Consider the following 27,812-nt stretch of genomic DNA (forward strand, 5'->3'; position numbering starts at 1 on the left):
GGAGTTGAGTCCGTTGATGTTGATAGAAACTAGTGACCAACAATTGTTACTTACTTTAGATGTGGTGTTGGTGGTGTCACTGAGTTTCATTGCTTGTCTTCTTTTGGTTTTTTTGTTGTGTAGTTATCTATTTCCTCTGTTTCCTTTGATGTAGTTGTTTTCTTTGTTTTGGAGTTTCCCTTCTAGGAACTTCTGTAGAACTGGGTTACTATGTAGATATTGTTTAAATTTGGTTTTGTCTTGGAATATCTTGATTTCTCCGTCTATGTTGATTGAAAGTTTTGCTGGGTATAGTAGTCTGGGTTGGAATCTATGGTCCCTTAAGGACTGTAAAATTTCTGTCCAGGCCCTTCTGGCTTTCATAGTTTCTGTTGAGAAATCTGGTGTGATTCTGATAGGTCTACCTTCATATGTTACTTGGCCTTTTTCCCTTGCTACTTTTAGAATTTTTTCTTTGTTTTGTAGGTTCAGTGTTTTGACTATGATGTGACGTGAAGAATTTCTTTTCTGATCTAGTCTACTTGGTGTTCTGTATGTCTCTTGTATGTTTATGGCCATCTCCTTCTTTAAGTTGGGAAAGTTTTCTTCTATGATTTTCTTGAAAATATTTTCTGGACCTTTGAGCCTGATGTCTTCTTTTTCTTCTACTCCTATTATTCTTAGGTTTTGTCTTTTCATGGTGTCCTTGATTTCTTGGATGTTTTGTGTTTGGAACTTTTCTGATTTTATTTTTATTTTTTCTTTGAGAGACGTGTCAATTTCCGCAAGTGTATCTTCGGCTCCTGAGATTCTTTCTTCCATCTCTTGTATTCTGTTGGTGATGCTTACCTTTGTAGTGCCTGATCTTTTCTCTATGTTCTCCAGCTCCTGGTTTTTCTCTATTTGTGTTTTCTTTATTGATTCTAAGTCTGTTTTCATGTCTTGCACCATTTCCTTCATCTGTTTGAATGTGGACTCCTGCTTTTCAATGATAGCTTCTATTTTTTTGTCTGTTTCCTCTCTATGCATCACTAATTGTGCCTCTACTTCTTTGGGTATAATTGCCTGTATTTCTATGAGAGCTTTGTTTATTTCTTCTTTATTTGTCTTCATTTGTGTGGAGCTTTGTGCATTTCTTCTCTGTTTGCCTCAATTATCGTGGTCATTTTTCTGAGAGCACAATTTGTTTCCTCTTGTTTAATCTCAATTTCTTTGGTTATTTCTCTGAGGGCTTTGTTCATTTCATCTCTATGGGCCTCTAATAGCTGGAGAAACATAGTTTTAAGGTCTTTTTCTTGTTTATCTAGTGAATTGAAGTGTCCATTGTTTTGTGAGGTTGCTGGTGAGGTCATTATGTCCTGATTTTTGTTGGGAATGTTCTTACGTCTGCCTCTAGCCATCTGGTTATTTATAATCCTCACTGTCTGTTCCTCGAGATTGTAGTTTGGGTTATGATCCTCTCTTTCTGTTTTCTGGACTGTTTTTTCAGGAAGACGAGAGAGGTTCACTGCTTTGGGAGTGTGCACTGTGTTTTCAGTTTTGCCTAAGTAAAGACTGTGAAGCTGGCGCTATTCGCGTGCGCTTTTAGCGGGCGCAGTGTGCATGCGCGGATTCTCTGACTATTGCAGTGGCCTGCAAGCCAGTATTACGCAGTTCTGACTGAGATCCAGGGATTGTTTGCCTGGATTACCCTGGTGAACCCGCAAGGCAGAGGCTTCAATGTTGGGGACACTATCCCAAGAATACCTCTGATGCCCACACTAGTGGTGTGGGTGGCAGGGATCTCGTCTGGTTGTTTCTGTGGAGAGGCCCTGGGTCTGGGGCAATCTCTTCCTAGAAGACTCACTCACTCTCTTGCAGGACCAGTTGGAATGCACAGGGGTTCCCCTTGCTCACTACTCTCTGTTTTGGTCCTGCTGCGGAAGTGCATGGGTAGGCCAACAGTCAGCTCTGTGACACTGTGGCCACAGGACTCGGTGTCCACCTTTCCTGTTTGCTGCCTCTTTGTCCTTTCCCTCTACCAGGAGGGGTTATGTTGACTGGTCCCTGGATGGCTCGGGAAAGAGTTAGGATGAGTGTACTCAATCCCAGATCTCGGGCCCAGATCTCTCTTCCAGAAGCAGCCTAGCGGTAGAATCTATGTTTGCTGATCCCAAGAGAGTACCGGGTAGGGTTGAGTGTCCTCAGATCCAGAGCTTGGGTTTCTCTGCTAGGGGCCTGTGGAGAGAGGGTGCTGTGTCCTTGGCAGGCTGCCTCTCTGTCATTCCCCTCTGACATTCCTCTCTGCTAGGGCAAGCTTATGGAGGTGCTCTCAGGGGAGTGCCAGCAGGGTTTGGGGCTTCTCAGTCGGATCCTGAGCCCTGAGCTGGTGGCGTTTCTCTGCCGGGGGGTGGGGGCGCCAGTGATAGAACTTGCTGTTAGACCTTATTGCGCTGGACCCAGGATAATCTCAGGACGTGTAGAATGACCACAGTCCCAGATCCCGAGCTGTAGTTTGTTTGCTAGGAGTGGCCGGCAGCACTGGAGTTCCAGCACTGTGAAGCCACTGTGCTCCTCTTTATCCTTCTGCTCTGCTGCGGCAGGGTTATTTCAGCATTTGGGGGAGTGCCCGAAAGGATTGGGTTTTCTCAGCCCTAATCTCGGGTTGGGGTACAGACAATGTGGTCTGTGGCAGATTCTGCTGGATGCCTCCTGCCTCAAAAGAGGGAGTAGGGATTTTGAGCTGGGCACGCATCTGCAATCAGTGCGTGGAGGGAGCTCAATTGTGATGGCGGCAGGTACCCGTTGTTGGAGAGACCTTCCAGGGAAAGACTGGGTGACCCGTGAGCAATCTGGGAACTTTCCTTCCTCGGGGTTTTTTTTTTTTGCAACTGGGACTCCCAGCCTTAGGCCCCCTTGTGCCCACCAATCAGTCTGGGAAACTGATCAGGACAAGCAGGCTTGCGGCACCAGCCTGGAGACCCAAAGCTCGCATTGCTGGGTTCTCTTCCGGGTTCTGGCTGGGCAGCCAAGTGTGGACCCGACCGATTCCCACGCCGTGGGAGCCTCCCCTCACCTGGGATACACGATCGATTGCTGTTGTTTTAGGGCCCAGAGTTCAGTCTCCTGGTTGCTTCACGGAGTGTGTTGTCCCGCTTCTCAGACACGGTGTTCTCCCGATGCCGCCATCTTGGCCCCCCTGTGCATCACAGTTTAAGGTAATAAAAAGGTAATAGGATTACTGCTTACATTTAAATTAAATGAATGAATGAATAAACAAACAAATAAATAAAAAATGAGAACTAAAATAAATAACTTAATAATGCACCCAAGGCCCTGAGAAAATAAGAACAAACCAAACCTGATGGCAACAGATGTGGATGCATAATAAGGGTAAGGTTAGTAATGAATGAAATAAGAACAAACAGAAGTACACAAATTATCAATGAAGCAGAGTTGGCTTTTTGAAAGAATATACATGGATAACATACCCTTGGATGAATGAAACAATAGATATGAACCAAAGTAACAAAATTAGAGATGAAATGGCAAACATTGTAACAGATGCCATTTGAAATTCAGAAAAATCTTCCCTAGGGTCTTCTTTGTGGTTTAGCTTCTTTAAGAATGTAGATTTTAAGTTTAAGTAAGTTTATCAAATAATATATGTCTAATAACCACTTAAGAGTGAATATATACCATCTGTGTCTTTCTGCTTTGAGTTAGCTCAGATATAGCTCATAGACTCAGTCTCCAAGGAGGTTCCCTAGTAAGGAGAGCAGGGGCTGTCTCTGGCAAGAACTCAGTGGCAGGCTTTCTGATCACCTTCCCCTGGGGGTGCAGCATTGACAGGTCTCAGAGGAAGATAATGCAGCAAGTTTTGATGAGAGGTAGACTAGGGTCAGATAGAAGGGGAGGAGGACCTCCCTTATCAGTGGACTAGGGGAGGGGCATAGGGAAGAAGAGGGAGGGAGGGAGAGTGGGATTGAGAGGAGATAAGTGAGGGAGGGGGCCACAGACAGTATACAAGGTGAACAAACTGTAAATAATAATAATAATAATAATAATAATAATAATAATAATAATAATAATAACAATAACAATAATAATAAAACATGCTGGTAAAAAGAAGAAATTCAGGAAAATCACAAAGACACATCCTAAAACTTTGCTTTCAACACAATTAGAAAATCTTAAAGTAATCAATGCACAGACTGAATATTAATAAAATATATTCCCAGTAAAACTGCTAAAGACCATATGGGTTCAGCTGTAGAATTTTTTCAGACACTTAAAGAGTCAAAAATCCATAAACTCAGTGGCTGGTTCTTTAACCCGCATCCCCTTGAGGGGGAAGCAGCTTTGCCAGGCCATAGAGGACTGAAGACAATGCAGCCAGTCCTGATGAGACCTGATCAGATTGAAGAGGTCAGATTGAAGGGTCAGATTGAAGGGGAGGAGGACCTTCCTGTCAGTGGACTTGAAGAGGGGAATGGGAGGAGATGAGGGAGGGAGGATGGGACTGGGAGGGAATGAAGATGGGGGCTACAGCTGGAATACAAAGTGGATAAACTGTAATTAATATAAAAAATAAAAATTTAATTTAAAAAAAGGTCAAAATCAGTAGTTTTTTTAAAAAAAATTTCCATCAAAAAAGAAAGCTTCCAGGCTGTTTTTATGAAATTAATAGAAAGCTGAATGTTATAGACCAATTCTGCAAAACATAAATGCAAGAATACTCAACACAACAATTCCAAATCAAATTTAAGAACGTTTTAAAATATTTCATCATGATCAGGTTGCCTTATTCAGAGCTTCAGGAAGATAAATAAATATTTGTGTGATAAATATTTTTTATTTATGAGCTCAAAGAAAGCAATCACATGATTATCTCAATAAAACTCTTTGTCAAAATATACTATTAATTTTTTCATAATAAAAGTAATGGAGAGATGATGAAAAGAGAGATTTCCTTTAACATATGACAGTTTTCTATGCCAAGTTACAGCCAACATAATATTAACTAGAGAAAAACCTTATAACATTCCCATAAATATGAAGGACATCACAAAGATTGTCCACATTTCATCTATTATATTGATTAAAGGCTTACCTAGAGCAGTAAGATGATGACATGAAAGACATACAAAAATGAGAAATATAAAAATCTTTATTTTTTATCTCTATAATGTATTTCTATACATAAGAAACCATAAAATTTGATTTTGGTAATAGAAATATGGTAGTATGGTCAGTTACGTACCATTTCCAGTTGTATTATACACAGAAATAGTAAGTAAATAAATTGGTAAAATAAAGAATTAGCACAGAAAAATCAGTAGCCTTCCTCTGCACCAATGACAAACTTCTGAAAAATAAATAAAGCAATACCATTAATGTGCTATAAATAGAATAAAGAATATCCTGAATGGAAATAATGTAAAAGTTTAAAGATAAGTGAAGGAGCTAGTATCTTTTATTCATAACACAGCTATTGCAATTATGAATTAACAGTGGCTGTTACTAACTGTATTTATCGGGCCTGCACAAGACTGGCCTTGTCTACACACACCCATGAATGGGTGAAAGATTCCTGGTATCCTACCTTCTAATGCCAAGTTCTTTGTTTAAATATTGTGGGGAAGAGAGTGTCATTGCTACAAGTTGCAATTTCACTAGTGACCTGACTAAGCTGCAAGGCGATTTCATATATTGCCTTAGTTAAATTCAGTGGGTCATGAAACAAAGACTTATCCATGACAAAGTGAGGAAAATGAGTGTACAAGGGTTAATGATAGCTGGGGGTGGTGGTGAATGAGAATATATACATAGAATTGTCAAAGGGCACATTTTTTAAATTTGAAAATTTAAAAATAAATTAAATCAATTAAAAACATTGAAACTAAAAACAGTTCTTCCTACCTCCTGCCAAGAAGACATCTTTCTTATCTTCCATTTACTTGAAAGCTCTAGTTTATGTGAACTCAGTTGCTAGGTAACTAACTTCTTTTTTTTTTTCTAATTTTTTAATTTTTTTTAAAGTTAGTTAGTTTGTTAACTTTGTATCCCTGCTGTATCCTGCCCCTTCTTTCCCTCCCAATCCCACCCTTCCTTTCTCATCTCCTCTCAGCCCATTTCCAAGTCCATTGATAGGGGAGGACCTCCTCCCCTTTCATCTGATACTGTTTTATCACTTATCTTCAGGACTGTCTGCAAAGTCCTCCTATGTGGCCTAGTGGGCTGCTCCTCCCTCAGGGCACGGGGGAGGTCAAAGAGCCTGCCATTGAGTTCATGTCAGAAACAGTCCCTGTTTGCCTTATTAGGGTACCCACTTGGATACTGAGCTACCAAAGGTTACATCTGAACAGAGGTTCTAGGTTATATCCATAAATGCTCCTACTTTAGAGAAACAGTCTCATAAAAGACCCCTGTGCCCAGATATATTTGGTCCTTGTGGAGCTCCTGTCCTCTCCAGGTCATATTAATCCCTTCCCCACCTTTTTTTTTAATGATTCCCTGCACTCTGCCTAAGTTTTGGTTATGAGTCTTAATATCTGCTTTGATATACTTCTAGGTAGAGTCTTTCAGATGCCCTCTGTGGCCATCAAAACAAAATGACAACCTACAGACAAGGAAAGAATCTTCACCAACCCTATATTTGACAGAGGCTTGATATCCAGAATATATAAAGAACTAAAGAATTTAAAAAGCAGCAAATCAAGCAATCTGATTAAAAAAAGGGGTACAGAGCTAAACAGAGAATTCTCAGTAGAGGAATACAGAATGGCAGAGAAACACTTAAAGGAATGTTCAACGTCTTTAGCCATCAGAGAGATACAAATCAAAACTTCCCTGAGTTTTCACCTGACACCCAGCAGAATGGCTAAGATAAAAAACTCCAGTGACAGCACATGCTGGAGAGGTTGTGGAAAAAGGAGAACCCTCCTGCATTGAAAGTGGGATTGCAAACATGTACAACCACTTTGGAAGTCAATCTGGCGCTTTCTCAGACAATTAGGAATAGTGCTTCCTCAAGATCCAGCTATACCACTCCTAGGCATATATCCAAAAGATGCTCAAATACACAACAAAGACATTTGCTCAACCAAGTTTGTAGCAGACCCATTCGTAATATCCAGAACCTGGAAATGACCCAGATGTTCCTAAGTTGAGGAATGGATACAGAAATTGTGGTACTTTTACACAATGGAATACTACTCAGCAATTAAAAAGGAGGAAATCATGAAATTTGCAGGCAAATGGTGGGACCTAGAAACAATCATCCTGAGTGAGGTATCCCAAAAGCAGAAAGACACACGTGGTATATATTCACTTACATAGACCTATAAGATAGGATAAACATACTGAAATCTATCCACCTAAAGATAAACAAAAAAGAGGACCCAGCGTATGATCCTTACTTAGAAAGACAAATGGGATGGACATTGGATGCAGGAGCAAACAAGTAAAAGGTAACTAACTTCTAAATAATCTACTAATTATTCATTAACTTCTAAATTAAGCAACTTTGTTTTGAGGAGAAATTGAGAATAATACAAAATTGTGCTCATTTATAAATATTCAAATTTAGCATGGAAATATTTTGGGAAAAATGTAGGAATAGTTCTTGGTGGCACAATATGTTCTGTTAGTTTGAATGAAGTTTTCTATTTATTCCTTGGTTGTCATGAAGTGGAGGTGGAAATCAATCATGGAAACAATTTTTTATGATTTTGAAATAAGAAAAAAAGTAAAAATGCATAAAAGTCATAATAACTCTTTGAAAATTCATTAATTATGTAAATACTATAGTGAAGCTTAATGAAAAACATAAGATGAACTAATACAAATAAGTAATGCAAGCAATAATCTGTCAAGGGGTAAAAGTTAATTACAACTGTATTTATTGCTAGCTGTGGAGCTGTGGAGCTGAAAATCCCCTCCACCTCAGCCTTAAGGAAATTTCTAGTCCTGCAGAAATCATGTATTATACATTGTTTTATTGTTCCTAGCAATTTTTAGTACTTCACATTCCATAATCAAGGTAAAAATAAAGACATACTCATTTTAATCACTAAATTTTCACAATACAATTAAAAGAGTTAAATCACTGGTCAGTTTTGAAGCAACTTGATTAAAGACATTATCTCTTTTTCACTGGATCTTCAGTTTAGTCTTAAAAATATAGAAATTGTAATAACCATCAGTTGATGGTTGCCATGAATGGATGTTTGCTATGTGATGGCAGCAGAGAGGGTGCTGACGAGGAAGTACAGAAAAACCACAATAAATCTGTTAGTTGAAGAACAGAGGGAGAGCTAAGCATAGTGTTGCATGCCTTTAGTCTTAGCACTCAGGGATCAAGCAGGTGGATTGATGTGCACTTGAGGCCAGAATGGTCTATAGGGCAAGTCCAAGACAGCCCTGGACACAGAGAAGTCCTCTCTCATAAAACAAAAACAAAAACAAAACAAACAAGCAAACAAAAAAGACCAGAGGAAGATGATGAAGTCAGAAGAATGAGTAAGGAATCAATAATCATGAAGACAGGAACTTAAAGTAAGCAGAATAAAATTGTTTCTATAATCTTAAAGTAAGTTGGTACAGGGTTAAAGAGTCCTAGAGAAATAGATACATTAAAAGCTAAAACTTATGAAATAGGTAAGTAAATACATAAAAAGGCATTTCTGCTTTTTCATATTTCTCTTGGGTCTTAAAGAACCAAAGACAAAGTGACTTAAAGAAAGAAAAATTCAATCAAATTACAAACCCAGTTTTGAAGAAATAGAGCAATACTTCACTTTCTATCAAGGATGTAGAATTAAATATTAATCCTGACAAAAAGTATACTACCATGTTAAGCCATAGCTGATCCACTGAAGACTAACACAATCTAGAAAGTCATGTAATTCCTCTGAGCACCTACTTTCTCAGTTCCAAACTTGGGATAACACTAGGGATTCTCTCACTGCATTACTCTGAGGAATGATAAAACTGCAGAGAAATATAAATCTAGAAATAAAATAAAATAAAACTATTGCCAGAATTCAATTTAAATAATATTTGATAATGATTACAAGTTAGGTTATATCTTCTTGGGCAATAAATCTCGAGAGCCACACAATAAACCACAATGATTACTAATAACCTAATAAATTTACTTTGAGTGTGAGTTTAAATTATTCCACCAGGGATCATTCTACCAAGTAACCCCATGACCTTGTTCATTGTCTGCTTATATAAATAGTGACAGAAAACAAAAATACTCATAACTGTGTCAGCCCTAAAAATCTAAGCAGCCTTTTGTCTTAAAAGCTGAAGCAACTCGATGAAAAACATAATCTCCTTTTTAGCTGGATCTTCAGCTTAGTCTTAAAAAATGGAATTATATTAACATCATCTTCTTACAGTAATTGTATCATGTTAGAAAAATGAACTAATATTTTTGAAAGCTTAGAAGAATACTTATCATATGGATTACATAAATGGTTTTTGAGTAAATGTGCAGGCAATAGTTACAAAAATATGGAGACAAAAGCAAGAGGAAAAATCAGAAGAGCAAAGAATTGAGAAACAGGGAGAGAGAGAATGAAAGAAGAGAATGAGAATGAAAAGTTTGTCAAGCAAAAAGAAATGGAAAGAAGAGAAGAAAATATCTAACTATCAAAAGAATAGTAGTTTCACAAAATAGCATGATGGTAGGTATTGGGCTTCTATACTCTGAGCCTTCTTGTTCTTAATTTTTAAGATAGTAAACATGAGAATAAAAGAATTGAGCTTTTACGAATAGAGCTGCTATGAACATGGTTGAGCAAATGTCCTTGTACAGTTGAGCATATTTTGGATATATGCCTGGGAATGGTATAGCTGGATCTTGAGGTAGCACTATTCCCAATTTTCTGAGAAAGCCTCAGACTGATTTCCAATGTGGTTGTACTCTATTTGTAATAGAGCATCCCTGAAGGACTCTACTTAGATCAAAGTATCGAAACAGAGACTGAGACTCATAGCCAAACTTTGGCAGATTGCAAGTAAACATATGAAAGAAGAGGGAGACAGAAAGACCTGGAGGGGACAGGAGCTCCAAAAGGATACCAACAAAACCAAAAAATTAAAATAATAATAATAATAATAATAATAATAATAATAAACCCTGAGCCCTGGGGCACCTTCAGAGACTGATACCTCATCCAAGAACAATGCAAGGAAGCAAGGAGAGGACCTAAAACCCTGGCTCAGAAAACCCCAGCTCAGTCTCCAAGTGGGTATCCTAGTAAGAGGAACAGGAACTTTCTTTGGCATGAACTCAGTGATTGGCTCTCTGATCACTTCCCTGGTGTGGGGTGTGGGAAGGTGGTGGGGATGTGCAGCCTTACCACGCTACAGAGTAAGATAATTCAACCAGTCCTGATGGGACCTGATAGGCTAGGGTCAAATAGAAGGAAAGGATGTCTTCACCTATTAGTGGACTAGGGGAGGGGCATAGAGGGAGAAGACGGACAGAAGTTGGGATTGGGAGGAGATGAGGGAAGAGGCCATAGCCAGGATACAAATTGAATAAATTGTAATAAATAATAATAATAATAATAAATTAAAGAATTGTGCTCTTAAAATTAGTGAAATTGGAGATTGTTCTTTTTTCTCAAAATGTAAAGATTGTAGGAGTCAGAATGGGTGGCGGGTACCAGGAGAACATGGTCTACTGAATCAACTAAGCAGGGCACATATGGCCTCACAGAGACTGAAGTAAAAGGCATGGGGCCTTCAAAGGTCCACACCAGGTCCTCTGCAAAAATGTTATGGTTGTTAGCTTGGCGTTTTTAATGGGAATCCTAACAATGGGAGTGAGTGTTTCTCTTACTCTTTTGCTTGCTCTTGGGACTCTTTTTTTCCTCAATAGGAGGACTTTTGCCTTGTCTAATTCTATCTTGTTTTGTCATATTTCATGATTGGCTTTTGAAGACCTGTCCTTTTCTGAAGGGAAATGGAGGTGAAATGTATCTGGGGGAAAGAGGAGGTGTAAAGGTGAAGTTGGGAGGAGTGAAGGAAAGGAGTGCTATGGTTAGGGTGTACTGTATGAGAGAAGAATCTATTTTCAATGAAAAAAAAGTATTTGCATATGTGTTTATAAGGAAAAATGTTTATGTTTTTAGAAATATACATGTACATACATGTATATTTAGATATATAACAACAATTAATGAAAAAGAGAGGCTTAGAATTTGAAGGGGGAAATGAAAGACCTGGAGACCTTTCCTGTGGAGTGCCACAAGGAGAACAGCAGAACCAACAAATCTGGGCACAAGGGTCTTTTCTGAGACTGATACTCCAACCAAGGACCAAGCATGGAGATAACCTGAAACCTGTGCACAGATGTAGTCCATGGCAGCTCAGTCTCAAAGTGGGTTCCCTAGTGTTGGGAACAGGGACTGTCTCTCAGATGAACTCAGTGGCAGGCTCTTTCATCACCTCCTCCTGAGGATGGAGTAGCCTCACCAGGTCACAGAGGAAAACAGTGCAGACTGTCCTGATGAGACCTGATAGGCTAGAGTCAGAGAGAAGGGAAGGAGAACCTTCCATAGCAGTGACCTGGGGAAGGAATATGGTAGAAGAAGAGGGAGGCAGGATTTGGAGGGGACGAGTGAGGGGGCCACAGCAAGAATACAAAGTGAATAAATTGTAATAAATAAATAATGTAAAATAAATACAAAAATTAAATAAAAATAATTTGAAGCAAACTGAACAGGGTCATATATGGAAAGTCTTGGAGGAAAAAGGGAGAGTAGTCTGATTTTACTAAAATCACAAAAATTAAATAGTTTAAAATAACAAAAAATAATTGGACACTAGCAATTTATTAGAATTCATCAGACAGTATAAATACATATACAATACCATTTGCCATAAGGTCACAGTACTCCCTCTAACTTCTCTAGAATCATTTAGAGGTAACATATTAGAAGAGTAACAAAACTTCAAGCTGGAATATTAACGTCTTCAAAAATAATTACATACCTGGTTTGTATGTTTAATGTAACATGCTTGTTCTGGACCTACCCTTAATTTCAGCAGTTGATGATTTTCTTCCAGTAATTTAGAAGTTCATATAATAAACATTGAATATATTACTACTTACCTTCATTGCCTAATTTAAATTTAACATTTATCGAGGTGTGCAAGAACAGCCATTATTTCGCATTTGGGACTTGAAACTCTGTTGACTGAATCCTGTTGTTTGGGAAAATGAGATAAATTCATATTGCTTTTTATTTATAAAGTTTCAGCGAGCTAAAAATTCCTCACAGCCAGATTCACATAGATAATTTTGAAAATTAAAATTAAACCAAATTCTAACTTAATAAGATACTTCAGTTGAAATTCTCTCTCTCTCTTTCTGTCTCTTCTCTTCATTCCTCTTATCTTTTTAAACATTCCCATTTTAGCATGCATTGTCTAACATTTAAATCTTATAATCCCCAACATTTTTAAAAAGGTAAGGTATAAGGTGTTACTTCAGAGAAAGATGTAATCACTGATGTAATTTATCAGTATTTTCTATTTAAACATACCTGTCAATGATAAAAATAAAAAATAATATTCAATAAATCCTAAATTTTAACAAACAATTTATATACAAATAGTGGAATGAGACATTATTCTATTCCTATCATCCCTAGTATTTAAAAAGAAAAAAGTAATAACATACCATTCAGCCACACATTTTTAGTAACATGGAAAAGTTAAGCAAAATAAGAAACAGCATAGCCTACAAGTACTTGACAGAGGCCATGAATGTGTTCAGCTTTACAACTCTCTTGAAACTTTAGATATCAGGTAAAAAAAAAAAATGGGACACACACACAATTGGAATATATTATTCTGTACTTCAGGGTCTTTCCAAACTTTTATTCATCATGTTCACCACTCTTCAGTGATTGAAGCATTTCCCAAGCATGGCAATATTTTAAATTCATATAATCAGTTCTCTATATATAATCATGCTGCCATTGAGCCAGCATAGGGGAAATAAATGTTTCACGTCCCTCTTGTAGTTGGGGCTAATTGGTTTGGAAATTCTGTTCTCCTGTCCATATCTTCTATATTAAAGTGTATTTTCAGTAATATGTAGCAACAAAGCAGTTTATGCTTATAACTGTGAAACATAAGGTGAATCATACGTAAATTCCTCATTATTTTGTTTATATAGTGTTAGAAAACAGAAGACAATGTTATATGAAAATAGAGCCAATTTGTTACCATATTCTCACATTTTCACATTGTTTTTTAATCTTTTTTTCACAATTTATTCATTATATATCCAGATTGAAGCCCCTGCCCTCAACTCCTCCCAGTCCTACACTCTTTTCCTCTTCCCCCCATCACCATCCCCTAGTACACTGAAAGGAGGAACTCTACTCTGCTATCTGCTATATTTTATCAACTCTCATCAGGACTGCCTAGATCCTCTTCCTCTGTGCCCATACAAGACTGCATAACCAGGAGCATGTGATCAAAGAGCAAGCAATGTAGTTCATGACAGAAGAAGCCCCTACTCCCTTTACTAGGGAACCCACATGGAGAAGAGGGCTGTCAACTGGCTAAACTGAGGAGGGGTTGTAGGTCCTCTCCGTGCACAGTCCGTGGTTGGTACATCAGTCTCTGCAGGACGCCCTGGGCTCAGATATTTTAGTTTTGTTAGTCTTCTTGTGGGGCTCCTTACCCTCTAGGCCCTTCTATCTACCTGCTTTTCTTCCGTTAGACCGCTTGTGCTCTGCTCAAAATTTGGCTTCAGTTTCATGATCTGCTTCTATCTCCTCTTGTGTAGAGCTTTTCAGAGGACCTTACATAGTAAGCCTCCATCCTGTTTCCTCTCTTTCACTGCTTCTGGTGTCTAACTTGTTTGCCACAATCATCTACAAAAAAAGATTGTCTGGAGGTATCTCTAACCCTGATCTTAAGCTATAAAATAGAGCAACAGTAATAAAAACAGTACAGTACTGACATAGAAACAGACTGGTGGATCAATGGAAGCGAATAGAAGAGCCAGAAATGAACCTAAACACCTAAGGATTCTTGAATTTTTATAAAGATTCCAAAACCATTCAATGAAAAAAGGTAGCATCTTTAGTAAATGGTGCTGTTCTAACTGAACGTCCACAGGTAGAAAAATGCAAATATACCCATATCTAGCACCCTACACTAAAGTAAAGTACAAAAGGATCAAAGACCTCAACATAAAACCAGACACACTAAATCTGTTGGAATAAAATGTGGAGTAGAACCTCAAACTCATTAGCACAGGAGACAATTTCCTGAGCAGAACACTAACAGCATAGGCTCTAAAATCAACAATCAATAAATGGGACCTCAGGAAGCTGAAAAACTTCCTGTAAATCAAAGGACACTGTCATCAGAACAACATGACAGCCTATGGACTAGAAAAGGATCTTCACTGACACTATATCTGACAGAGGGCTAATATCCAGAATAAATAAAGAACTCAAGAAGTTAAGTTCTTGATTTTCTCAAGAAAATCAAATAATCCAATTAAAAATGGGATACAGAGCTAAACAGCGATTATCAACAGGATATTGAATGGCAGAGAAACACTTAAAGAACTGCTCAATATCCTTAGTCATTAGGGAAATGAAAATCAAAACAACTCTGAGATTTCATCTTACACAGATCAGGATGGCTAAGATAAAAAACTCAAGTGATAACACATGTTGGAGAGTATGTGAAGAAAGGAGAACACTCCTCCATTGCTGGTGGGAGTACAAACTTTTACAACCACTTTGGAAATCAATCTGGTGCTTTCTCAAACAGTTGGGAATAGCTATACCTAAGATCCAGCTATGGCACTTCTAGGAATATATTCAAAAGATCCCTCACCATTCAACCATGACATTGACTCAACTATGTTTATAGCAGTTATATTTGTAATAGCCAGAATCTGGAGACAACCTATATATTTCTCAAAGGAAGAATGGATGCAGAGGTTGTGGCACATTTACAGAATGAAATACTATTCAGCAAGTAAAAACAAGGAAACCATGAAATTTGCAGGCAAATGGATGGATCAAAAAAGATCATCCTGAGTAAGGTAACACAGAACAGAAAGACAGGCATGGTATACACTAACTTATAAGTGGATATTAGAGTAAACACACTAAAATCTGCCGACATAAAGAAGCTAAACACTAAGGAGGATGCTTAAATCTTATTCAGAATGTTTTCCATTTTATGATCTTCAAGGTGGTTTTTTTTTTTGATAGATTTTATCAGAGTCCACAAAATTATCTTCCAAGTTATCCCTCCAAAAGACCTACAGAGAAGATAGGCATGCCACCATTCACAAATATATATTACTTATTGAATTCCTCTGAGGCGTTATCAAGAGAAAAATAATAGGTGATAGATAGATAGATTAGATAGATTGATTGATTGATTGATTGACTGATGGATACACATATAATAGAGATAGATAGTTTACACAAAAATAATAGACAATAGCTTGCTAGATGATAGAGATAGATAATTAAATTGCCCTCATAGGAAGACAATTTGTTTTCATTTTATATCTTGTTAATATTCTGCTTTTGACTCCTGTTAATGAAGAAACCTTGTAGAAGGGACAGAGTTTTTTGTATTGTTTTGCTTTTGGGTATTTTTTTTATAAAAATAGCAAACTTATTCTTTATTTCCAATATGATGTATACTATTTATTGTAAATAAAATAAAATTTATTTTCATTCACATCTGTGCATATTATTTTAATACTATTAAAGGGCAGTTTTATCTTCTCTTTCATATTATGAATGCTTTAAAATTTCAGTGACTTAACTAGCAGGGATTTGATAAGAGATCATAATGAAAAGAGGGCTTCATTAAGAATCCCCCTTTGAAAAATCTTTCTAAATCCTTAATAAGACTCTTGAAGTTGTTCAAAATGACCTGAGGGTCATATAAAATAGTACCATATTTTACAGCTAATTTGGATGAAAGCTGATTGGTCAGTGCTTGGAGGGGAGATAAGTGATTCTGTTAAATTGTCTTTTGTATAATACCTTATGATGTAAAGGAATTGTGTGGGTAGTTATGAAGGGTAATGAAAAGATAAAAAGCCGTGTAGCTGGAAAGATTTGTAATATCACATGTCCCCATTCTATATCACAGCATTCTGAACTACTCTAGAAAGTGTTCCTTGCTTGCTAAGCTAGTGAAATCTTGTTTAAGCCCATTCTTATGAGCCATTTGTTAAATCATAAAACAAGTTTCAATCAGTGTTTGGTATGGCTAATTAAAATGTATGGTTCTATTGTGTAATTACTCACAATCCCAATTATTCTCTCATTATCTCTATCCTTGCTACTCAAGATGTGGTCTGTTGTCTGATAGCTTTACCAGTATAAGTAGGAATGAATTCATTACGAATGTTGTTGAAGTCCTACCTCAGATTTTAAGGATTGAAATTTTCATTTTAGCAGAGCTATCAGGGATACAAATGCACATTTGTGGTAGAGGGACATGGATAGATGCTATCACCATAAGCAATCTTAGGGAATTTGTTAGATTGATTATACAGAAGATCACGAATCTCTGTGTGTTAATTTTAATGATAAAATCATTCATTCTTCCCACAGGACTCACATGATGTTTGCTGCCCAAGTCTGAAACATCTTTGATGAAAAAAAAAAATCACAATTGCTTTAATAGTCTTTCTTAGGAGAAAAGTACAATAATTTCTTATAGTTTTATTTGGATTACATTTATTCTGTGCTTTATCTACACACATCATTTACTTAATACTTACTTTAAATATTTAAATTTATGAATATACTTTATATAGCATAGTAACTGAGAAACAGAAAGATAATATAATAATCACAGTTTATTATATATTTATTTAATATATAAATATATATTATATTTAATATAATAATAATGTAATATTCACAGTTTATAATTACTGGTTATCACAGATCACCAGTTTATTGAAGAACTTAATACTTGTTTATTTCTTATCTAGTGTTAGTTAATTTAAATATATTATACTGAATACTTCCTTCCAAGTTATATACAAATGTTTTCTTAATATGTATTTTAATCTCATTTACACTTTTAGTAATTTAATAAATATACATATTCAAAAGGTTTATTATCTGCATCCTATTAGACAATATTCTATATCTTGTGAAAGATTAATGAATAAGACAGCACAAACCTCTCCATATTATGGAGTTTCTAGTTCAGAAAGAGAAACAGAGAATATGCAGATTTGGAGTCATGCTGTCTCATACTTCTAAAAACAGTTTTATGTCTCTCAGTATTGAAACAAATGTATTGTAGTAGATATTTAGAGTGCTAGACTATGTATTATTTACCTTGGACTGGGGAGATATTTCACCTATGTTTTCTCAATAATTTCATCATCCATCTCCCAAACCTCATCCAACTCCATCGGCATTTATGTGGGCTACATTCCATCCATAATCTTATAAATATTTGCATATATTTGATGTTTTTTTCCATCTACACCATCCTTGGAGTCTTTTCTCCTGGCCCACATGGACTTTTCTCCTCATAAAACCCTCATGGTATCCTCCTTCCTCCTCTTTTCTTGTTCACCTGTCTCCCATGATTGTCCTGTCCTCTATAGCCCCTGAACTTTAGCCATGTTTACCTCACTCTGTCTTGCCAAGATATAGGCCATTTAACCAACCAATCAGGTATGTCTAAAGCAGGTTTACACAAGGACAGATATATCCAGGGAGTAACGAGATCTTGAGGCCAGCATCAGAACAACCCACAACACAAATGATTCAGATATCAGCATTAATTCATATCAGAAAACAAGAAGCTTGAGTCTAGTTATCTTCTGACTATGTCTTTGGTTTACTAATATCAATGCAAATATATCAGATTATAGTATAATAAACAATACATTGATATAAAAATCTGACATCTCAAAGCTTACTTTAATTCACACCAATAAAGAGAAGCCAGTTTCAAAAGCCTTTCTTTTCTGTTGTCATAATCTATGATTTAAAATTGTTCTGCTTTCATTTCATTACATGCTTGTCAGTTAGAAAACCCTAAAGAGTCACTACTCCATTTCTATGAAATCTTTTTGGGATACATACCAAAATTCATTTTACCAGACAGGCCTGCAAGTCTTTAAAAGGGTACTGATGAATTAACACAGACATTTTTTTTGTCAGGAGGAATGTTGAAGTTACCGGGTGTGTGAAATGTCATACTCCATACGCATCCAGATTTTCACACTGTTGTAACAATACCTGACTTCATTTTGGGTGCTTGGCTTCTAGGAAGTCATGCCTGGTGAGATGTTAAGTGGAAGTGGCAGGAAGGCTAACAGGATCTCACATAGGAGGCAATTCAGAAATGCCTCCTCATTTCTAAACAGAGTGCTTACACATGAGAACACTGGTTTCCTGTATGAATTACAAGCATGTGCCTCCTGTTATGTCTGAGCATGTCTCAAAAATTTAAAATAGCCTCAAGAAAAATGACTCCAAGAATTCAGCTTCTGAATATATAGTAGCTGACAAATCTTGGCTTTCAATGTCCAAGTAAAAATTTTATCCTCTGCCCCATTTAACATTTGCATTGTGATTGTTCTCCTCAGTATCATTTTATGTAATAGTTCTGGCCTTTCAAGAGTGACAGATAACCTGTCTTGCCAACACACAGTTAAACTCCAAAAATGTAAAGGGAGTGAGCACTGTCACTGTGAGATACTGTTGAACAACAATTGATGATCTGACTTCTCTGCTCTCGGCACTGTTGAAATAATCCTCTGTCAAACATTTTGCTTTCTAATCTCCATAACCTTTACTATTATTTTGTGACTGCTTTATAAATGTTTGTTAATCTATTTAGTTACTTCAAATATTATACTTTATATCAACTTTATCATCATCACTTATAGATTATGTTTTATTTCACTGAAAATGCTTAAATAATCAATAGAGGGAAAATAAAATTATTAAAATCTTAGAGGGCCTCTGAAAGCCTCTACTCATGATATCGAAGCAGATGTTGAGATTCATGGCCAAACTTTGGGCAGAGTGCAGGGAATATGAAAGAATGGGGACATGACAGACCTGGAGGGGAAGGAGTTCCAAAAGGAGAGCAACAGGACTAAAAATAAATAAATAAAAAAGAAAAGAAAAAGAAAGAAAGAAAAGAAAAAGAACTGGGACAAAGGATCTTTTCTGAGACTGATAGTCCAAACAAGAATCATGCATGGAGATAACCTAGAACCCCTGCACATGGCAGTACAGTCTCCAAGTGGGTTCCCTAGTATTGGGAACAGGGACTGTCTCTGACATTAACTCAGTGGCTGGCTCTTTGATCACCTCTCCATGAGGAGAGAGCAGCCTTACCAGGCCACAGAGGAAGACAATGCAGTCAGTTCTGATAGGCAAGGATCAGATGGAAGGGGGGAGGAGTTCCCCTTTCAGTGGGCTGGGGAAGGGTCATGGGAGGAGAAGAGGGAGGGAGGGTGGAATTATGAATGGAGGAGGAACGAAGCTACAGGTGGGATACAAAGCAAATAGATTGTAATAAATAAAAAATAAATTAAATCTCTATAATTTGTATTTATTTATTTTTATTTTTTTTTAATTATTATTTTTTTATTTTTCTTTTTAGTTACATTTTGTTAACTCTGTGTCCCAGCTGTATCCCGCTCCCTCATTCCCTCCCCAACCCCACACTCCGTCCCTGGTCTCCTCCCTGCCCCTTTCCAAGTCCCCTGATAGGGGAGGACCTCCTCCCCTTTCATTTGACCCTGTTTTATCAGGTATCTTCAGGGCTGGCTGCAAAGTCCTCCTCTGTGGCCTAACAGATTGCTCCTCCCCTGGGGGGGGGTGTCAAACAGCCTGCCCTTGAGATCCTGTTAGAAATAGTCCGTGTTCCCCTTACTTTGGAAAACTACTTGGTTACTGAGCTACCACAGGTCACATCCGAGCAGAAGTTCTAGGTTATATCCATAGATGGTCCTTGGTTGAGTGTCAGTCTCAGAAAAGACCCTGTGCCCAGATATATTTGGTCCTTGTAGAGCTCCTATCCTTTCCATATCATACTAACTTCCCTTCTTTCATATGATTCCCTGCACTCTGCCGAGGGTTTGGTTATGAGTCTTAGTGTCTGCTTTGAAACACTGCTAGGTAGAGTCTTTCAGATGCCTTTTGTGGTAGACTCCTGTCATAAGTTCAATGCACATCCCATTTGTCTTTCTAAATGAGGATTAATCACCTTCGCCTGTGTCCACTTTCTTGATTATCTTCTTTAGGTGTGTAGATTTCATTATGTTTATCATGTCTTGTAGGTCTATATAAGCGAGTATATACCAAGTTTGTCTTTCTCCTCTGGGATACTTCACTCAGAATGATCTTTTCTAGATCCTACCACTTGCCTGCAAATTTCATGATTTCCTCCTTTTTGATTGCTGAGTAGTATTCCATTGTGTAAAAATACCGCAATTTCTGTATCCATTCCTCCGTTGATGGACATCTGGGTTGTTTCCAAGTTCTGGCTATTACAAATAAAGCTGCTATGAACATGGTTGAACAAATGTCCTTGTTGTGTACTTGAGCAAATTTTGAGTATATACCTAGGAGTGGTATAGCTGGGTCTTGAGGTAGCACTGCTCCTAGTTGTCTGAGAAAGCGCCAGATTGACTTCCAGAGTGGTTGAACCAGTTTACATTCCCACCAGCAATGGAGGAGGGTTCCCTTTTCTCCACAACCTCTCCAGCATGTGCTATCACTTGAGTTTTTCATCTTGGCCATTCTGATGGGTGTAAGGTGAAATCTCAGGGTCGTTTTGATTTGCATTTCCCTGATGGCTAATGAGGTTGAGCATTTCTTTAAGTGTTTCTCTGCCATTCGATGTTCCTCTTTCGAGAATTCTCTGTTTAGCTCTGTTCCCCATTTTTTAAGTGGATTACTTGGTTTGTTGCTTTTCTGCTTCTTTAGTTCTATATATATACTGGATATTAGCCCTCTGTCAGATAAAGGGTTGGTGAAGATTCTTTCCCAATCTGTAGGCTGTCTATTTGTTTTAAAGACAGTGTCTTTTGCTTTACAGAAGCTTTTCAGTTTCATGAGGTCCCATTTATTGATTGTTGCTCTTAGAGCCTGTGCTGTTGGTGTTCTGTTCAGGAAGTTGTCTCCTGTGCCAATGAGTTCTAGGCTGTTTCCCACTTTTTTTTCCAGCTGATTTAGAGTATCTGGTTTTATGTTGAGGTCCTTGATCCACTTGGACTTTAGTTTTGTGCAGGGTGATAAATATGGATCTATTTTCATTTTTCTGCATGTAGACATACAGTTGGTCCAGCACCATTTGTTGAAGATGCTGTCTTTTTTCCATTGAATGGATTTGGCTTCTTTGTCAAATATTGAGTATTCATAGGTGTATGGGTTTATTTCTGGATCTTCTATGCGATTCCATTGATCCTCCTTTCTGTTTCTATGCCAATACCATGCAGTTTTTATTACTGTTGCCCTGTAGTACAGCTTGAGATCGGGGATGGAGATACCTCCAGATGATCTGTTGTTGTACAGGATCGTTTTGGAGATTCTGGGTTTTTTTATTTCTCCATATGAAGCTGAGAATCTTTTTTTCAAGGTCTGTAAAGAATTGAGTTGGTATTTTGATGGGAATTGCATTGAATCTGTAGATTGCTTTTGGCAGGATGGCCATTTTCACAATGTTAATCCTACCAATCCATGAGCACGGGAGATCTTTCCATCTTCTGAGATCTTCTTCAATTTCTTTCTTCAAAGACTTGAAGTTTTTCTCAAACAGGTCTTTCACTTGCTTGGTTAGAGTCACACCAAGGTACTTTATGTTATTAGTGGCTATTGTGAAGGGTGTTGTTTCCCTAATTTCTTTCTCAGCCTTTTTGTCTTTGGTATACAAGAGGGCTTCTGATTTTTTTTGAGTTGATTTTGTATCCTGCCATTTTGCTGAAGGTGTTTATCAGCTGAAGAAGTTCTCTGGTTGAATCTTTGGGGTCGCTCATGTATACTATCATATCATCTGCAAATAGTGACACTTTGACCTCTTCCTTTCCAATTTGTATCCCCTTGATCTCCTTTAGTTCTCTTATTGCTCTGGCTAGGACTTCAAGTACAATGTTAAAGAGATATGGAGAGAGTGGGCAGCCTTGTCTTGTCCCTGATTTCAGTGGGATTGATTTAAGTTTCTCTCCATTGAGTTTGATGTTGGCTATAGGCTTGCTGTATATTGCCTTTACTATCTTTAGGTATGTGCCTTGTATCCCTGATCTCTCCAAGACTTTAAACATAAATGGGTGCTGGACTTTGTCAAATGCTTTTTCAGCATCTAAGGAGATGATCATGTGGTTTTTCTCCTTCATTTTGTTTATGTGGTGGATTACATTGATGGATTTCCGTATGTTGAACCACCCTTGCATTCCTGGGATGAAGCCTACTTTTTCATGGTGGATGATATCTTTGATGTGTTCTTGGATTCGGTTTGCAAGTATTTTATTGAGTATTTTTGCATCAATGTTCATAAGAGAGATAGGTCTGAAGTTCTCTTTTTTTGTTGGATCTTTGTGTGGTTTAGGTATCAAAGTGACTGTGGCTTCATAGAATGAGTTTGGTAGTGTTCCTTCTGTTTCTATTTTATGGAATAGTTTGAGGAGAATTGGTGTTAGTACTTATTTGAAGGTCTTGTAGAATTCTGCGCTGAAGCCATCTGGTCCAGGGCTTTTTTTGGAGGGGAGACTGTTAATGACTGCTTCAATTTCCTTGGGAGATATAGGACTATTCAGTCTTTCTACCTGATCTTGACTTAATTTTGGTAGATGGAATCTGTCAAGAAAGTTATCCATTTCATTTAGATTTTCAAATTTTGTGCCATATAGGCTTTTGTAGTATGACCTAATAATCGTTTGGATTTCCTCAGTGTCTGTAGTTATGTCCCCATTTTCCTTCCTGATTTTGCTGATTTGTATGGTTTCTCTCTGCTTTTTAGTTAGTTTGGCTAAGGATTTGTCTATCTTGTTGATTTTCTCAAAGAACCAGCTTTTTGTTTCATTGATTCTTTGGATAATTTTATTTGTTTCTAATTGATTGATTTCTGCCCTTAGTTTGATTATTTTCAGCCGTCTGCTCCTCTTGGGTGTATCTGCTTCTTTTTTTTCTAGGTTTTTCAGTTGGGCCATTAAGTTGTTTGTATGTAATGTTACAAATTTCTTCTTGCAGGCACTTAGTGCTATAAATTTTCCCCTGAGCACTGCTTTCAATGTGTCCCATAAATTTGGGTATGTTGTGCCTTCATTTTCATTGAATTCTAGGAAGTCTTTAATTTCTTTCTTTATTTCTTCCTTAACCCAGCTGTCATTGAGTAACAAGTTGTTCAGTTTCCATGTGCATGTAGGCTGTTTGTTATTTCTGTTGTTGTTGAGGTCCAGCTTAAGTCCATGGTGGTCAGATAGAATGCAAGGGATTATTTCAATCTTTTTGTATCTATTGAGGCTTGCTTTATGACCAACCATATGGTCTATTTTGGAGAAGGTTCATGAGGTGCTGAAAAGAAGGTATACTCTTTTGAGTTTGAATGAAACTATCTGTAGATGTCTATTAGTTCCATTTGATTTAGGGTCTCTGTAAGTGATTTTATTTCCCTATTTGTTTTCTGGTTGTTGATCTGTCCCTTGGTGAGAGTGGAGTGTTGAAGTCTCCCACTATTAGGGTTTTAGGATCAATGTGTGATTTAAGCTTTAATATTGTTTCATTTACGAATGTAGGTGCTCTTGTATTCAAAATTGTGATGTCCTCTTGTTGGATTTTTCCTTTGATGAGAATATAGTGGCCCTCCTTATCTTTTTTGATTAACTTGGGTTGAAAGTCTATTTTATTAGATATTGGATGGCTACTCCAGCTTGTTTTCTGGAACCATTTGCTTGAAAAACATTTTTCCAGCCCTTTACTCTGAGGTAGTGTTTATCTTTGTTGCATAGGTGTGTCTCTTGGATGCAACAGAATGTTGGGTCCTGTTTCCGTAACCATTCTGTTAGCCTGTGTCTTTTTATTGGTGAGTTGAGTCCATTAATATTGATAGATAATATTGACCAATGCATGTTAGTTCCTTTTGTAATGGAGTCAATGATCTTACCTTGTTTCATTGCTTGTTTTCTTTTCATTTTTGTTGGGATATTATCTGTATGCCCTGTTTTCTTGGGTGAATTTGTTTTCGTTGGATTGGAGTTTTCCTTCTAGTATCTTCTGTAGGGTTGGTTTGCTGTATAGATAAACTAAATTGTGTAAATTTAGTTTTGTCATGGAATATTTTGTTTTCTCCATCTATGTTGATTGAAAGCTTTGCAGGGTATAGTAGTCTCGGTTGACATTTGTGATCTCTTAGAGTCTCCATGATGCTTGCCCAGGCCCTTCTGGCTTTCATAGTTTCTGATGAGAAGTCTGGTGTGATTCTGATAGGTCTACCTACATATATTACTTGGCCTTTTTCCCTTGCTGCTTTTAATATCTTTTCTTTGTTCTGTAGATTTAGTGTTTTGACTATGATGTGACGTGATGTGTTTCTTTTCTGGTCTAGTCTATTTGGTGTTCTGTAGGCCTCTTGTATATTTATGGACATCTCTTTCTTTAAGTTGGGAAATTTTTCTTCTATGATTTTTTTGAAAATATTTTCTGGACCTTGGAGCCTGGAGTCTTCTTTTTCATCAATTCCTATTATTCTTAGATTTTGTCTTTTCATAGCATCCTTGATTTCTTGGATATTTTGTGATTGGAATTTTTCTGATTTTACTTTTTCTTTGAGAGAAGTATCAATTTCTGCAAGTGTGTCTTCAGCTCCAGAGATTCTCTCTTCCATCTCTTGTATTCTGTTGTTGATGCTTACTTTTGTGGTTCCTGATCTTTTCTCCAAGTTCTCCAGCTCAAGAGTTTTCTCATTTTGTGTTTTCTTTATTGATTCTAATTCTGTTTTCATGCCTTGCACCATTTCTTTTATGTGTTTGAATTTGCATTCCTGTCTCTCTACGATGGACTCTATTTCTTTGTTCATTTCCTTTTTGTATGCCACTATTTTTTTCTCTACTTGTGCCTCTATTTGTTTGGCTATGTTTGCCTGTGTTTCTTTAAGGGTTTTGTCTATTTCTTCTTTCTTTACCTCCAATTGACTGGCCAACTCTTTGAAAGATTTGTTCATTTCCTCCTTATGAGCCTCAAATAATTGAGCAAGCATGGCTTTAAGGTCATTTTCCTGTGCTTCTGATGAATTGGAGTATCCATCGATTTTGGGGTTTGCTGGTGAAGTCATGATGTCCTGATTTATGTTGGAAGTGTTCTTTCGCCTACCCCTGGCCATTGGCTTATCTGAGACCTTCCCTGTTTGTTTTTGGATTCTGCCGATCAGACTGGTACTGTCTCTCTCTCGAGTCTGGAGAATTCTTCAGGAAGTTGAGAGAGGTCCCGTGTCCTTAGCGTATGCTGAGGACTAGCTGTACAGGCAGGACACTTGGCAGAGATCGGCGTATCTGGGCTCTCTGCTCTCTGGTTTGGCCCTGCTTCTTTGATGTGCTCTGCCAGTTCCGTGCTGCTGTCACTGCCAGGTTATGAGGTCTTGCTGCAGCGTCAGTGATGGTGCTCCTGCGGAGCTAGTATGGCGTCTAGCAGACTCGGGCCCTGGGAGGATGGTGCAGCCGCCGCGCGAATCTGGGGCTCCGAGACACAGTACTGCTGGCCTTTGCCGATAAAGGGCTTGGGGCTCCGCCTCAGTGGCTGCAGGCCCCAGGCAGTTAGGTCTGCGCTGAGAAAGGCGAGTCCGCTGTGCCGAGGAGGAGGGAGGTCTCCTGCAATGTTCCCTGTTGTTTAGAAAGTCTCTCCGTTGTTTCCCTGGCTTCAGAAGTTCTTCCACTCATCAACTCAGAACTTTATCTCTTCCACAGCTCGGAAACTGTGTGTGCTAGTCGCCATCTTGGCTCCGCCCCTATAATTTGTATTTATTAATTATATAGTTTATAGGTAAAATAACGACATTTAAAATTTTTATATATTTATTTATTATGCTGTGTGCATGTTCTTGTATGTGTGTATGTGTGCACATATCCAGATTTGTGTAAGTGTATGAGTTTGTGTCTGCCATAGTAGGTGTGTGAAAGAGGACTGTTGGTAGTAGTCAGTTATTTCCTTCTATAACATGGGTTCCAATGACTAAACGTCTGTCATTAGCCATGGCAGAAAACTCCTTTGCTCACTGAGTCATGTTAGTGCCCACAATGACAATTTAAAAAATAAAATATGATATGAGAAATAGATACTCATTATAATTTTATGGATTATTCAATCTGCACATCTATTTGCCAATAAAACAGTTCTTACTCTTATTAATGTTTAGTATCAAGTATTTTCCACCACATCATCATCATCATCATCATCATCATCATCATCATCATTGCCATCATTGTCGATTTTATGCTGAGCCAGCATATTTTGTATTGAAATTGTGCCAATTTGCACATAAACTCACTGGATGAAACCATCCAAAATTTGTCTTTTGAACTACTACAAATGATTCTGAATTGGGGTTTATCCATGCCATTTCTGGGTATAATTCTTTCTGGTAGTTACAGATACCACAAAAAGGAAATATTTTACTTTTGCTTTCATTTCTTACTGTCTATATACATGTGTGTATATATACACACATATATGCATATGTTTATATGTATACATATATATACACATATATGAATATATATGTACATATACATGACATGCTACCTTACAGTTGATTTGCTCAATTAGAATGTGTGCCCTAGTTTTTGATGAGTTGATAAGATATACTGGTCAAAAACCTGCCATCAATCAACCTCAAATCTTCCATGCTTGACTTCAGCATCACAGCTTCTGCCAATCACAGCAGATCAACAGCCATCCACCGTGATGAACAACAAAGGAAAGGTCCTCAGAGAGATGAACAAATACAAGTGACACTATTCTAATCTTGCCTTTTAATATTTGTCAGAAATATGTTTTTTTGCATGATCAAGCAGATCCAGATCAAATGTCTTCTTATATTTGCCAGCTAAGGCAGATCACCACCATTTAGCTGGAACAAGTCAATCAAACATGTACCTTCTCATCCAGCCTTTACTCAAAAATATGGTGTTGGGATCTGAGAAATGAGCAGACATAGACTTTGTATAAAAGAAATTTATTAACTGTGTTAATCTTTGAATATATTTGATTGCACATTATCAATCTACAACTTTGGATGGAGAAAGACAGGTATATTTTTGAAATTCAAGTAAGTCTGCTAAAGATTCTGATTCTGGTGTTTTATCACCTTCTTTCTCACTAAATCTTGCCTGGATAAGTTTTCTCGTATATTACTAGCACACCAAGTTTTAAAAAGCTTTACAGTTGTTTTAAATACCTGAATTTTTCCATGGTCTCATCAAGTATTTTCTTACATTCTTCACTCATAAGACTAAATGTTGTTTAGAGAGGAAAATATGGTGTTGTAATGAGTACACTTATAAGCACATAAAAGGAAGACATCAGACAACTACACAGGTGGCTTTGGAGAGATTTTTGTGTAGATTATTTTTGTGACTACAACTTTTTTAGAAAGATGATGGCATCATTTATAAAATCACCTTTATTTAGATTTGATTGTATTTTCTCACATGAGAATCTATTTTCTTAGAGCATTTTAACAGCTTCAGAGAAGGCATCTCATTAAATGCAATAATGCATTTTTCCATTTTCTGTTATAATGTACTTACATCGTTCCTGATTTACACTGTTTATAAGTAAATTGTTAAA

Source organism: Psammomys obesus, unplaced genomic scaffold (genome assembly GCF_907164565.1).
Source record: "Psammomys obesus unplaced genomic scaffold, mPsaObe1.curated_primary_1811, whole genome shotgun sequence".
Lineage (NCBI taxonomy): Eukaryota > Metazoa > Chordata > Mammalia > Rodentia > Muridae > Psammomys > Psammomys obesus.